Source organism: Balaenoptera acutorostrata, chromosome 3 (assembly GCF_949987535.1).
Source record: "Balaenoptera acutorostrata chromosome 3, mBalAcu1.1, whole genome shotgun sequence".
NCBI lineage: Eukaryota > Metazoa > Chordata > Mammalia > Artiodactyla > Balaenopteridae > Balaenoptera > Balaenoptera acutorostrata.
This window is the reverse complement of record NC_080066.1, coordinates 111,993,905-112,008,702: the sequence shown is the minus strand read 5'-3', so window position 1 is coordinate 112,008,702 and position 14,798 is coordinate 111,993,905. Positions and strand designations below refer to the sequence as shown.

General features: G+C 35.4%; 1 protein-coding gene and 1 non-coding gene across 3 annotated transcripts in view; both read left to right on the top strand.

Moving 5' to 3' along the window:
* The window catches only part of PRKD1 (protein kinase D1), a 329,482-nt gene that overhangs the window by 188,779 nt on the left and 125,905 nt on the right, over nt 1–14,798 (top strand). The window lies entirely within an intron of this gene.
* TRNAL-CAA (transfer RNA leucine (anticodon CAA)) lies at nt 9,027–9,099 on the top strand. The gene has a single exon. It is a non-coding gene; the product is annotated as a tRNA-Leu (tRNA).

The window sequence follows — 14,798 nt, the reverse complement described above, 5'->3', positions numbered from 1 at the left end:
TTATTTTGAAAATTTTAATGAAAAATATTTGTTTAATTCTATAGCCTTAATATACTACCTTTTCCCCAAGAACAAATGTGTAATGTTTATATATCCAGCCAGATAGATTCATCTTGTCCTTCAAGCTTAACAGCAACCTCAGTATTATCTCATGTGTAAATCTCCACTCTTGCTGGTTTTATGCTTTCAAAACATTTAGTGCTGAGCAGAGGTCTTGGTTTGCTATCGCTAATGACTGAAATCTATTTTTGGTCTCCTAGAATACTTAACATGCAGAACAAGTGAGACAAGCACAAATGCATCTTTCCCACTTTGAAATCAGACTGGCCTCCTTAGATGATACCACCCTAGCAAGTGAATCAGTAGTCAAGCATGATAGATTTTTAACTAAACTTTTTATTTTTTGAATAGTTGTAGAATTACAGAAAAGTTGCCAAGACAGTACAGAAAGTTCACCTCACTTGGATTTACTTTCCTCAAATGTTATCACCTTACATTGTCATGGTACATTTATCAAAACTAAGAAATCAACATTGGTCAAGGATTTGAACTTAGCAGTGTTTTCCCATTAATGTCCTGTTTCTGCTCCAGGACCCAATCCGGAGTATCACATTGCATTTAGTTGTTAACGTTTCTTCCAGTTTCCTCTGGTCTGCCTCAGTTTCTCAGACTTTCCTTGTTTTTCATGACCTTGGCAGTTTTGAGATTTATCTCTTCTCCATTTATTTATTCAGAACCCAATTTTAGGTGTTTATTCTTTTACTACATTTGATAACACAAGTTCTAATGCCACTTGTCACAGTAATATCTTTGAGTTCAGCTTTTTTTATTAAACGTATAAAGACGATACACACACATATATATGTATAGTTCAAAGAGATAATTCTGAACACCAGTGAATACCAGTATAACCAACCATGATGGTTAATTTTATATGTCAATTTGAATGGGCCATGGGTGCCCATATACTTGGTAAAACATTATTCTGGGTGTGTCAGTGAGGGTGTTTCTGGATGAGGTTAAAATTTGGATCAATAGACTAAGTAAAGCCAATTGCTCTCCCCAGGGTCGGTGGACCTCATCTAGTCCCTCATAAGCCTGATTAGAACAAAAAGGCAGGGCAAGGGAGGACAGTCTGCCTGACTGCGTCTGAGCTGGGACATTGGTCTACTTCTGCCTTTAGACTGGGACTAGAACTAAATCATTGGTCCCCAGTTTGCTGATTGCTGATCTTGGGACTTCTTAACCTCCATAATTGTGTGAGCCAGTGCTCTTTCTCTATAGATAGAGACAGAGATAGGGATAATCTTCATCCTGTTGATTCTTTTTCTCTGGAAAGAACTCTGTTTATTGTACCAACCATCCCACCAGAGAATTAAAGAAATACCATAAACCTGAAAACCCTTTGTGTGCCTCTTCCCTGACTCGATCCCTTTCTACACTCCTGAAATTTAAGTTAATCATCTCCTTGCATTTATTGTTTTATGTGATGATATTTCACAACTTATAAATTGGAATTCTTCTGAGATGGTTAAGTAGGTATGGTTCTTAGTCAGCAAAAGCTATAAAATAATTTTCTTTACACTTTGAGATTGACTTTTCCCTTTTATTTAGGGGGATAAAAGGCATCTCTTCCTTAATTCTTTAGTAAAGATGATGAATCAAACCCTGTGTACTGAATAAACTAACTCTTATGGAGTTTCTTTACTCCATAACTAATCTGTTTCTGAAGCAGGTACTAATCAATGGGTAAGGATCCTCTTATCTTTAGATCTGAAATTGCCATAAAAAAAGGAACTTTGCTTAAGAACAATTTTTTCAAATATTGCAGTGCAAATTGAAGAAACTTGACACATTAATACTACAGTAAAAGTTAAGTTGCATAAAAATATGTCTTGGAATAAATATATAAATGTTTACTATCTTGCTGTAGGAGTGATTGTAGCTTTATCTCAATTTAAAGACCTAGAGTTTTTTATAAAATAAATATTATAACATAAAGATGCTTGGTGTCTTTACCTTACCATGACTAATAGGTAAGGAAAGAATACTAAAATCTCTTATTTGACATCATGGCCACCGTATAAATTTTGAAATAAATTTTTTTAAAAATTCAAATATTTATGCACTTATAACAGTAGTCATACAATCACTAAAACAAAGTCTTGCAGGGTTTAAACCCTAATAGTTATCTCGACTCTCTAAATCATTTAAGTTTGCCCACCTAAGACTGCAAAATAATCCTAATTATACTTTTTAATGTCATCCTTTAAATACTTAATCCCCTAAAGTCTCCTCTTTTCTGGGATGTGTTTTCTTTTATTTTTTCACTTTGCAGGTACAATTTACTTCTTCTTTATGCTTTACTCCCACTGCCTAGAACAGAGCCTGACAACTAGTAAACACAATACATATAAGTTAAATGAATGAATGAATGTAATAAATTGGCAAGTTCTGTGGATATTACCTTTTACTAAATATCTGCATCTCTTACTGTTTTCTAGTTCAGATCACCATATTTGCCCACCTGTATCATTGGAATAGTTTCCTAATTGGTTTCCTTGCCTCTAGTCTTGTCCCTTCTCATTCATTCTCTTCCATCATGCAATCCTAGTAAATTCTAAAGCCTAAACTGGATCATGCCATTCCTCTGTATAATACCCTTCAATAGCACAAGGATAAATCCTCTTACATGTTTTAGGAAACTGTGATTTGCCTTCTGCTTATTTCTCCAGCCACATGGCCCCCTATTCCACTCCGTACCCTACCCAACTCTAGAATATGGACATATGGAACTTCTTTCATTTCTTTCAATGTTTATAATATCCTGTTTTACTTCCAGTGCCCCTTTACACCTATTAGTCTTACAACCTGTGCTATTCATATGCACCTCCATCCTCTTTTGACTTGCCTGGCCAACTTCTATTCATCTTTTATCACTGGGTATATGTATCCTCCTCCAGGAAGTCTTACCTGAAACACCGGGTTTGGGTCAGGCAGCTCTTCCTACCAGGTGCTCCCTTCACTAACACTATGTTTATAACAACATGTTTATTGGTTTTAAAGTAAATGATACTCTGTGAGTAAAGGGGCCATGGTTATCTAATATGCAAATGTAATAGTAATATTATAGGACTTTTGGTAAAGATTATATGAGATACTACTGTCAACTTCATACATGTTTTAACTTTTCTTCTGATTATTATCATCTTCAGTGCCTTGTGCACCATATGGCAATAAATGTTCACTAAGTAATTATCATTGAGTATATTAAAATTCCACACTTATTATCATCATGGGCACTTAAGTCAGATTTGGATTTAAATATGATACAGATGATAATCAATTTAGAACATGATCATTATTACTTGTCAACCCAAAGAGAAATTTTTCAAATGAATGTTTATGTGGGTTTTTAAAATTCATAACTTGAATAGCATCTAACAACAGTGTTCTTAAAAAGCACGCATCAGTGAACAAGAATAAAGAACATATGGAATGAGTCTCCATTGAAGTTAAAAAGCTTAAAAAGAAGTGGGGAAACCAAATTAAAAACGGGCAAAAAATTTGAATAGAAATTTCTCCAAAGGGGTTACATAAATGACCAATAAGCACATGAAAATATGCTCAATATCATCAGTCTTTAGGGAAATGCAAATCAAAAGCACGTGAGGTACCACTTCATACCTACTAGAATGGCTGTAATCAAATAGGCAAAACAAGTTTTGGCAAAGATATAGAAAAATTGGAACCTTCATATATTGCTGATGGAAATGTAAAATGATATGGCTGCTTTGGAAAAGAGTTTAGCAGTTCCTCAAAATTTCTCAGCAATTCTGCTCCTAGGTATATACCCAAGAGAAAACACGTTCATGCAAAATCTTGTACACAAATATTCATAGCAGCATCATTCATTGTAAGCAAAAAATAGGAAAAAACAAATTTTCATTAACTAATGAATGGATAAATAAAACATGATATATCCATTCAATAAAAATGAATGAAGTTCTGATACATGCTACATCATGAATGAACCTTGAAAACATTATCCTAAATGAAAGAAACCAGACGCAAGTGTGGCATATTGTATGATTCCATTTGTACGAAATGTCCAGAATAGGCACAATTTTAGAGACAGAAAGTAGATGAAAAATAAAAGAAAAAATAAAAATAAGATAATTTGGCTTTTCTGTTCACCTAGAGGATAAAGGTTTGGTGAAGGGAGGATAAGGAAGATATTAGTGTATACAAAATACCATGGGGGTTTTTCATACACAATTTCAATTGCCCTAAGGGCTTTTAATTGCTTACAATCTGTAGAATATAAGGATTAAAGAGTCAAGAAGTTGAAAATAAGCTTTATTTCTGGGAACCTACTTAATGAAGGATCATTATTCAAATTATCCTCTTCTGAGGATAGCCTGTTAATATAATTCAAAGGATTTGGCTATGGCACCTTGCAGTTCTGAAGTACAGTATGCTTTGATTCTTTTGCAGCAGAGATTTTCCATTCTTGCCAATGCAAAGCTCTCTCATCTCCTTAACTTATACATGTTTACGCAGTGATATGATATTCTTGATAGAGCAATACAACATCTTTAGCTTTGACAGGACAAAAATTGCATGGACTGAATTGTGTGTTAGTCTGTGCATGCGTGTGTGTGTGTGTGTGTGTGTGTGTGTACAATAATTAGTTGGTATTCTAATTATTTCCAGTGGTGTTTAACAGGTATTTATTTGTTTCTTTTTCACTCTGTTTTACATATTATGAGCTCACAGATTTTTATATGTTCATTTCAGTTAAGAACACTGGAAACACCCCCAAAATCCAATGGAGTATGATGATTCACATGTAACACTCTGCATGATCTGCATACCAAAACAGTGGCCACATAATTTACTTGCCATACTTGATGTAGTAGGGAGCTTCACAGAGGCAAAGTAGATTTCCTGAAGGATGAAAGGCAGAAAGTAAAAAGGAGACATTAGCTTTAGTCCACAATCTGGTAGATTTAGTCATAAATGTTATCATCGTTTTTACATGGAAGGTGATGGGAGACTTCTGGATTTAAATGGGATAGCTCCATGAGCTGAGGATCAGTAAATGGAGACGAGGTAGCTAAAGAGAAAGCATAGACAAAGGATGATCAAAAACCCATGGGAAAAGATCAGGGATTGACTACATGGCAAAAAAAAATCTTAATAAATTCCTGAAAGTAGAAACCATCCAAGCTATGTTCCTTAACCTCAGTGCAATAAGATAAAATAAAAATCTAAAGGACAAACAAAATCTATCAACTTGGAAATTTTAGAAGATTGTACTAGAAATGCAAGTTAAAGAAAAAAAGCAAGCAATGAAATGATAGACTATTTGGAAATGACTGATAGAGAGCACTGTACATCATGTACTTTTAGGATATTTCCAGTACGGTCTTAAGAAGAAAATATGTATTCTTAAATTCATCTATTAGAATACAAGAATGTTTAGAAATAATGAATTCATCATTCCACTCAAGAACATGTAAAGGAACAATAAAATAAGGGAATTACAAAAGATTAAAGAGGATACTATGCATTATTCTTACTAATACATTTGAAAATCTAAATGGGGTTTATTCTAGGAGTGAAAGACTGCACACTTTCTAGAGATTTATTGATATAATTTCTTACATTAATAGATTAAAAGAGAATAAATGATATGATCAGCTCAGCAGGTACTGGAAAAGCTTTGCATCCATTTATGCAGTAAATCTAGCAACTTAGGAATAAAGATAAACTTCCTTAACTTTATAATGCGTATTTTAAGAAACCTGTATCAAGCATCTCATGTAACAGTAGAGTGAGAATCATTCTCATAAAAATCTGAAATAAAACACAGTAGACTGGTCTAATGCCATCATTATTAAATATTGTACAAGAGGTCTTTGCTAATGATATATGTAAAACAAATTGTATGTAAGTATTGAAAAGAAAACCAACTATTAATTTTTAAAACAATTTGATTCTCTAATAGTTAAATCTAAGGAATTTAACTGAAAAGCTCTTAGAGTGATTAGAGGGTTTAGAATAAGGTGAGATAACAGAACATAAATCATGGGAGAAATCTATAAAGCACATAGGCGTACACCTTAGAAATGTTAATGCCTCTAAAAGAAAACTGTTACACATTGCTGAAAGGCACTAAAAGGAAGAGCAAAGGAGATATTTCCATATTCCTAGATAGGAAGTTTCAATAAAATAAACATTTCAGTTCTTCCCAGAGTAACCATGAATTTATTGCAATCTTAATAATGTTTAAGAGACTTTGATTTAATCTGAAAAGCTGATTTAGAAGGGAAAATGTGCAAGTATAAGACTATATGGCGTATTCAGATTATGGCCTTTTCAGGTGATTCTTAGAAGGTTGGAGGATTTATGTCTGAGACAGGAAATATACAAGATAAGCCGGTGATATTTTGTTGTGCCAGGAAGTAAAGAAGTTATCAAAAACTAATGAGTCTTGTCAGAAAGATACAGGAGCCAACATGAAGAGTTTCCGATTGAGTAAATGTGGCACAATTTAAGCATCAAAAAGGAATAAGTCCAATTTATGGAAACACTGAATATATTTAAAAAAACTATGAGCTCATGATATTTAAGACAAACCTAGAGTAAAAAAAGAAAAAAATAGATAAATAGTTATTGAACACTACTGGAAATAAGTAGGGCACTAATTATGAAAAATAATAGCAAGTAAAAGGAAAGAATTAAGAATTTATTTTGCCTTCCCTATACTGACTGCATTGCGAAATAGCCAGATAGCACCAGTTTATGAGGAAAAGATATTCTTTATAGAAATATTCCAACTAACAATGTAGAATGAATGATAGAATTAAAACCACTGTTTTGCAGCCTCTAATGAGATCATTGATTCAGGCAGTGTTTATCAATGGATGAAACCATTACAGCATCAGTTCTGAAAATTTTAGTGTGCCTCAAAGTCTCCCAAGGAACTTGTTAAAATACAGATGGTTGGCCTTCACCTCCAGAATCTCTGATTTAGAATGTTTAAGGTATGGCCAAGAATATGCATTTCTAACGTGTTTCCAAGTGATGCTGATGCTGCCGGTCTGAGGGCCACACTTTGAGAACCTCTGCATTAGGTGAAATTTTGGTGGGGAACCAAAATGGAAAAATCAGGCTGTCATCAACTGAATCTATGCATCAGTCAGCGTAACTAAAGTAAGGCAACCAGATACTGTGAGTCTCCAGATGTCACGCAGAAGGAAGTACATAGTACTGAACTATATGGACAGGGTTCTCCAGAGAAACATAACCAACAGAGAGAGAGAGATTGATTTTAAGGAACTGGCTCATGTGATTGAGACTGGCAAGTCCAAAAATCTTCAGGGTAGACCAGCAGGCTGGAGACCCAGGGACGAGATGATGTTTTAGTTTGAGTCTAAAGGCAGTCTGCTGGCAGAATTCCCTCTTTCCTCGCGGGAGGTCAGTCTTTTCCTGTTAAGGCCTTCAGCTGATTGGATGAGGCCCACCCATGTTATGGAGGGTCATCTGCTTTACTCAGAGTCTACTGATATTAATGTTAATTTCACCTTTAAAATACCTTTACAGAAACATCTAGAATAAATGTTTGCTCAAATATCTGGGTACTGTGGCCTAGCCAAGTCGACATATAAAAGTAACCAGCACCTGAACATAAAGTGTTCTTGCCAACAGAGTTGAACCTGAATCCAGTCAAGCCTCCAGAGCTAACTTTTCTTAATAAGAAATATGGGAGAAAGTGGAATAAGTTAAATGAGAAAACAAGATGTCGAAGTGATTAGGCTTCTTCAATGTATCAGTGGTATGAAAGAAAGAAGGAAGGAAGGAGGGGAAGAAGGAAGGAAAGGAAAAGGAGGGGGATCTGCCCTCAACCAAGAGAATTAAGAGACATAACAACCACATGTGATGTATTGAATTAGTTTGGACCTATTCAAACAAATCGATTGTAAAAAGAAGTTTTGAAACTATTGGAGACATTTGTTTATGGAATAGAAATGACCAAGAAATGAAGTTGTTGTTAGTTTCATTTAGATGTTATTATGGCATTTGTGATTACATATGAAAATGTCATTTGTATTTTAAGGAATTCACTCTGAAATACTCAGGGCTGTAATGACAAAATGTATGGAATTTGCTTTAAAATACTTCAGTAGAAGTAAAAACAAGAATTGAAAGGGATAGGTGAAGCAAATGTAGCAAACTCTTGATAGTTTTTGAATCTTGTGTTGGGAATGGAAGTTTACTGTACTATTTTTTCTTCAGGCTTAAAAATTTTCATAATAAAAATTTTAAAATACCTTGTAAAAGAAAAATAATAGAGGGGCAGGGCATTTACTCCTCCAGATATCAAAACATACTATACATCTACATAATTAAACAATGTGATTTTAACTTGTAGAAGGCAGATCTGTAGAAAAATATAGTCAAGAAGAGACATATTTGTGTAGAAAAATTTAGTTTAATTTTGAATCAATAGAAAAAAGAATGGATTATACAATAGGTGATGTTGGAACAATTGGATATCCATTTAGAAAATAAATTTAAACAGTCAAGAGCTAAGAAGCAAATCTATAAATTTTAGGTAAAGCCTTCTGAAGTGTGACACAAAACTCTAAATCCATAAGGGTAATTGTTGCCAGATTCGAACTTATTAAAATATTTAACTTCTGAATAATTAAAAAGCCATAAATATAAAGCACTGATGCAAGGATTGGAGAATGTTTTGCCATAATAGACAGAGGATTGAGAGTTTGGATATTTGTGGAGCTCCTTCAGAAATCAGAACAAGAGAAATTAATCAAAGGAAAAGTATGCAAAGATCTGGATAGCTCACAAAAGAAGAACTAAAAATATGTGCAAACAAATGGGAGACTATTAATAAACATTTGAAATGATGTTCAACCTCATTTTTAATCTAAGAAATGCACATTAATATAATATAGCCTTCATCTAGCAGATTGTCCAGACTTAAAAGCCGGGGGAATTCCCTGGTGGTCCAGTGGTTAGGACGCCAAGCTTCAATTGCAGGGGGCCCGGGTTCAATCCCTGGTCGGGGAACCAAGATTCCACAAGCCGCGAGGTGTAGCCGAAAAAAAGCCAGGCAGTGTCCAGTACAGATAAGGCTCAGAGAAGTGTGCAACCTCACATATTGTTGGTTGGAAAACAAATTGGTAAAGTTCCTTTGTTGGCAACTTGGTAGTTCCTTTCAAAAATCTTTAAAAAGCAAACTCATTGACCAAGCAATTCTACTTCTAGCAAAACCTTTTTTAGAAAGACTCTCACATGTAGAAATACTCTTTCAAGGTTATTAGCAACCAATTAGAAATCCACTATAATAAGTCCTTAATGACCCAATAAATTTTGATACTTCATTGCCAGGAAATATTATTTAATAATTAGAAGGTAGAATTAAGGAGATCTATATTTACTGACATGGAAATATTCATAATATTGAATTAAGTGAAAAAAAGTCAGCAAATTTTATCCTGAGTTATGCCCTTTGTTAAAAAGCTGCACTTGACCACATGAATCTGTATTTGAACTTTAGCATCTAACAGGAAAATACCTTCCTCATTTGTCCCAAACAAAATTTCTTTTGCTTCTTGAGGGCAGTACAGGCTGAGCTTTGTGTTTTGTGATTTTTTTATGGAGTCCTAGCTGCTGTTGATTTTGTCCTTAATTTTAGGGCAAGTGATTCATGATTAAGTCGACTGTCAGGACTCACAAACTAGCAGTCAGTGCTGTGAGATACTGTTTGGAGCTGTGTCTGGAAGGCCTTTGCATTGTCAAATGGCTCTACGTGCTTTCAGGCAGAGGGTTAGGATGATGTTCTTCCAATAAGCAGGGTAGACCCTCTCCCAATTTTAAGAGTAATAAATGTTTCATGATTAGAGAGCTGCAAAGGAATTGGAAAAGCCAAGATTTCCTTGTAGCATTGAAACTTCATTGGCAACATGGGAAGGCAGAAATTAATTCAAACGGCCAAACTATCTACCATCTAGGATTTTTTTGTAATAGATCATTTTCTATTATCTCATTCCTTCCCTGTCAAGCTCGATAGAGCTTGATAAAGCTTGCTTTACAAAATTTCAAAACTGTAAAAAGCTTTCCTTATAAATAACACTGTTAAACTTGTTACTTTGCTCTCTTCATTAAAAAAGGACATCCTAGGAAACTATGTCTACTTTACTTAGTTTTAGTAATTTAAAAGGTTTTATATAGTATCTCATGATCCAGATTATAGTAATTAGAAACATTTATTTATGTTTGCATATCATTTTTCAATTTTCCCAAAATTTAGTTTCAAATATCCAAATCTTTGAAGTGAGGAAACACTGGGTTATTGCTCCAAATATCGATGCTTGGCAGATCCCATGTCATTAATGATAACAGGTTTTAGAAAAGTTTGAAATACAGGGTGTAATCAGAAGGGCATATTTCAGTAAATTCTTTTGAGCATCTCTTGTTTCCTTGTGAATTTTGACCTCAGGTTACTTTAGAAATGCATAATACTGCTTCAGATATTGCTCTGCAAGTTTGAATAGGCATTTATTCTCAGGTGCTCTGTCTTCTCTGGCATATAAAATTACAGGGTTCTTATATAATATCAAAAAAGTAGAAAGCTGTGGGAGTTGTACAATTTTGTTATGTCAAACAGGAATACATTAAGGCTTACTGTTTGTTAAAGTTAAAAATGCATTTGCTGAAATTACTGGAGAAATTCAAGCACAATCATGTCAAAAAAAAAAAAAGTAAAAAAGAACTGAAGTGTGATTACCTAAAATTATTTTAGTCCAGTTCATGAAACAGAATTTTATATTACTACCATATTGCCTCTCCTCCAAAGTTATTTTGCAAATAGATTTTAATAAAATAGATGTTTGCAGTGGGAGAAAATACTGTTAATCAGGGGCTGCCCTAAAACATTTTGCTTCATGAAATTTAAAATGTTACTAAAAGCAAATCTGCGTACATGATACAGACATCCTTATTTTAGAAAATAGTAATTCAAATGACGTTTTAACTTTTTATTAAATGTTTAATCTTGCGTACATATATTCAATTATGCTGTTGTAACGCTGGGAGGTGTGTTGGTGCTATCATTTGCCAACTGAGTAGAAGTGGCCGTCTCCCTTGGAGCACAGTGTAAGAATAGTTTTCAAAAGATGCAGCCCCACGTTTTAGCTCTTAATACTGAGATTTTAAATTATCTGGTCAGAGGAGGAGTGGACTTAAATACGGGCACATGATTTTTATTTTCTTTGACTATGTATCAAAATGTGGCAACAAACTGGCAGTGCATGGGCCAGATACAACCTGCAGACATGCTTTACTGAGCCAACAAAATGTTGTTTTTTCCAGAAACTTAGAGCAGACATTTCAAAATACAGAGATTTCACATAAAATCTGGATTCCAGAATTTTCTTGAAAATCCAGAGGGCCTGGCTCTCAGGCTCAACATTCCATGGCAGCCACTACTTGCAGCAAGCAGCCTCTCTTCTGATGGATCTTCCACTCTGCTGTCATCTCCACTCTCTGTTGTCTTCCTGGCACTGAGGCTGCGTTGTCAGTTACCACTAATCTTTGCAATTGCAAATTGTATCTCCCATCATTCAGAAATATTGAGTGGCAACTATATCTCTAGCAAATGACAGAAAACAAAAAATTGAAACGGCTGCATGTTTCAAGCAGAATGTGTTGAAATAATATAAATGATTCACTTCATTTATTTTTTGTTGATTTTCTGCCAGGTCTTATAGACATTTAAAAATGTCTTTATTGACATATAAATCATATACCATAAAACTCAGTCCTTTAAAATGCATAATTAATGGTATTCGGTATATTTACAAAATTGTGCATCCATCACCATCTAATTTTAGAGATTTTCGTCACCTCCGAAAGAAACCTTATAACCATTAGCAGTCTTTCTAGACATCTAAAAGTATGAACCTGGTAGAAGATGGGAAACAAAGGAATCAGCTTTAGTCTGTAGTCTAGATTTTATTTCAAAATTTGGGGAACTCAGTTTTCACGTCTTATAAATACCTGGCCTTTCCTAACTTTGTATGTACTTCAGATTTCATCTCTCCATCCAAAATAATGATTTGAAAAATAAGCAAAACCAATAAAACCTTGTACATGTGCACAAATATAGATAAGTACTTGGCTTAAAGGAGTATTACTAGATGCTTTCCTAGTGATGCATGTGAATTCATTAATCAGCAGTTTATATGTTTAAAGTTCAGCCCGTATTATTTTTGTTTTGTTTTTTAATTTATTGGGCTAACCCAAGACACTCTAACGTGTGTTTTGCAGAAAACAAGATGCTTCGTGCTCTGGTTATTCCCTTGTCTTCCTGTATACACCAAAAAGAACACTTACTCCTAAGACGAAGTGAATTTATTTGGCTGAAATGAATGAACTGATCCCTATTTTTGTTTCCCTCAGGGCTCCCAACTTGTCTAATAATCCAATAAGAAATTTATATTGTAAATCTATTGGTCTATCATTTCCCCACTTTCTTCCCCCTTTTTAAGATCTAGGATAATATGTGCCAGTTTTCATTGCCTGGCAATCTTCCTCTTTTCTGACATTTCCCTACAGATTCACTCTAAACTTTCTCCAGTTTGAAGATGTCCCCCCTGAACTCCAGGCTGTCATATCCACCTGCCTCCTCAGCACCTCCACCTGGAATGTCTAATAAGCTTTGCAAGGGCAACACGTCTAAAACTGGACTCCTCTTAGTTTCCTCTAGACGTGCTGCTCTCATACTCTTCCCTTCTGGGTGAATGGCAACTCCGTACTTTCTGTTGCTCAGGCTATGAATTTGGAGTCATCTTTGCTTTCTCTCTTTCATACCCTACCTCTGCTCATCAGTCATATCTATTCTGCCTTCGACATATATCCAAGTGCCGATCGCATCTCCCTTTCTCTACTGCCTTCACCCTGGTTCAAGCCAACATCATCTCTTACCTGCTTCTGCCCTTGATCCCATACAGTCTGCTCACAATATAACAGCTAGATGATCTAATTAAATTCTAGAATTCAGTGCTTGTGGAGTAGCATTCAGGGTATCTTGAATTAGGGGAAGTCGAAGACAGTGGATAAGTGTCATATCAGGCCACTGCCATCCTTATTTAAAAAAAAAAAAAACACAGTGCATGTTTCCAGTAATTTACAGTCATACTAAACTTTCATTACAAAAAAAAAAATATTCTGGTTGCCCTGCTAATCAAACATTTTAAATTTCCTTTTTCTGATGGCCACCAAATTTTGCAGTTCTTTCTCGCCTGCCTCTAAATAAAAATAATCCTTTCCCTTGAAGCAACCTCAAGAACAGTCATTCTGTGAAGTTTTCCCTGATTAAAACCCAGTCCTTAAGGTACAGCACTCTCTTGCTTCTAAGATCACAAATGAGGGGCTTCCCTGGTGGCGCAGTGGTTAAGAATCTGCCTGCCAATGCAGGGGACACGGGTTCGAGCCCTGGTCTGGGAAGATCCCACATGCCGCGGAGCAACTAGGCCCGTGAGCCACAACTACTGAGCCTGCGCGTCTGGAGCCTGTGCTCCGCAACAAGAGAGGCCGCGATAGTGAGAGGCCCGCGCACCGCGAAGAAGAGTGGCCCCCGCTCGCCGCAACTGGAGAAAGCCCTCGCACAGAAACGAAGACCCAAAACAGCCAAAAATAAATAAATAAATAAATTTATAAGAACACAAATGAGGTTAAGTGCAAAGACAACCTAAAGTTCTAAGGATATTTAATTTTTATTTAACTGTGTACACTGAGGGATTTAAAGGCAGAGATTAAATCATCCAAAAGGTACACTTGGACTAAAGGCTTGCTGGGACACTTCATTTTCTTTTGAGCAGAATTTTTTAAAATGAGTGGGAAGTCTGTTGTGAACTCCATTTGAAGACATTTTAAAATTCCTAAAATGCCCCTCCCAAATTATTGTAATGGGGATAACGTATAAGGTCACTTATCTCAAGCACACAGTATCATCATAGGAAGATTTAAGTGGTACTCAAAGCTTGGCTGTGTGGCTTAAGTTTTACATTTAAAATATTGCATTTATATGCATCCATGAAAATTTAACATGTTAGTTATTCTGGTGGAACACTTACCTAGAATTGTATATGTGCATCTTTAAAAGCCCTAGGGGAAGGCTGCCTCTTTATTAAGGTAGGCAATGGGGAGGGGAAAACATCTTTTTCAATTAAGCTCTCATAGCTGTGTGCAAGTGCTGTTGGAGAAATGGCGCCTATAGACTTGCTGGACACAGGGTTGCCATAACCCTTTAATTTGTAAAAATCAAATTGATGAGTTTGACTTTGAATATATGACATCTAAGGCTCCTGTGAACTGAACAAATGAACTATGGAATAGTAGCTGGTCATACAAATCTAAAGCTCATAACTGATGCTGGGTCTAGGGATGACTTGGGGAGTATAAACATTCATAGGATAATTAAACCAGGGGAGTGGATGACATTCAGAACGTGAGAAGAGAGAGGAGCCTGGATTTAAAAGTTTCAGGAATAAAGGAGTTTACTAGTGGGCACTCCTGTCCAATACCAGTACACTGGACATCAGTATAACTAAGTTATAATTCTGGCGTTGGCACTTCTTATAACTATGCCATGGGCAAGTGATTAAATGGTTCTCATTTCATTTTCCTAATCCATTCCTGGAAAAACCTCTGCCTCCACCTTTGGTAATGCTCTATCAAAGTTGTCTATGTCCTAATCCCTGGAA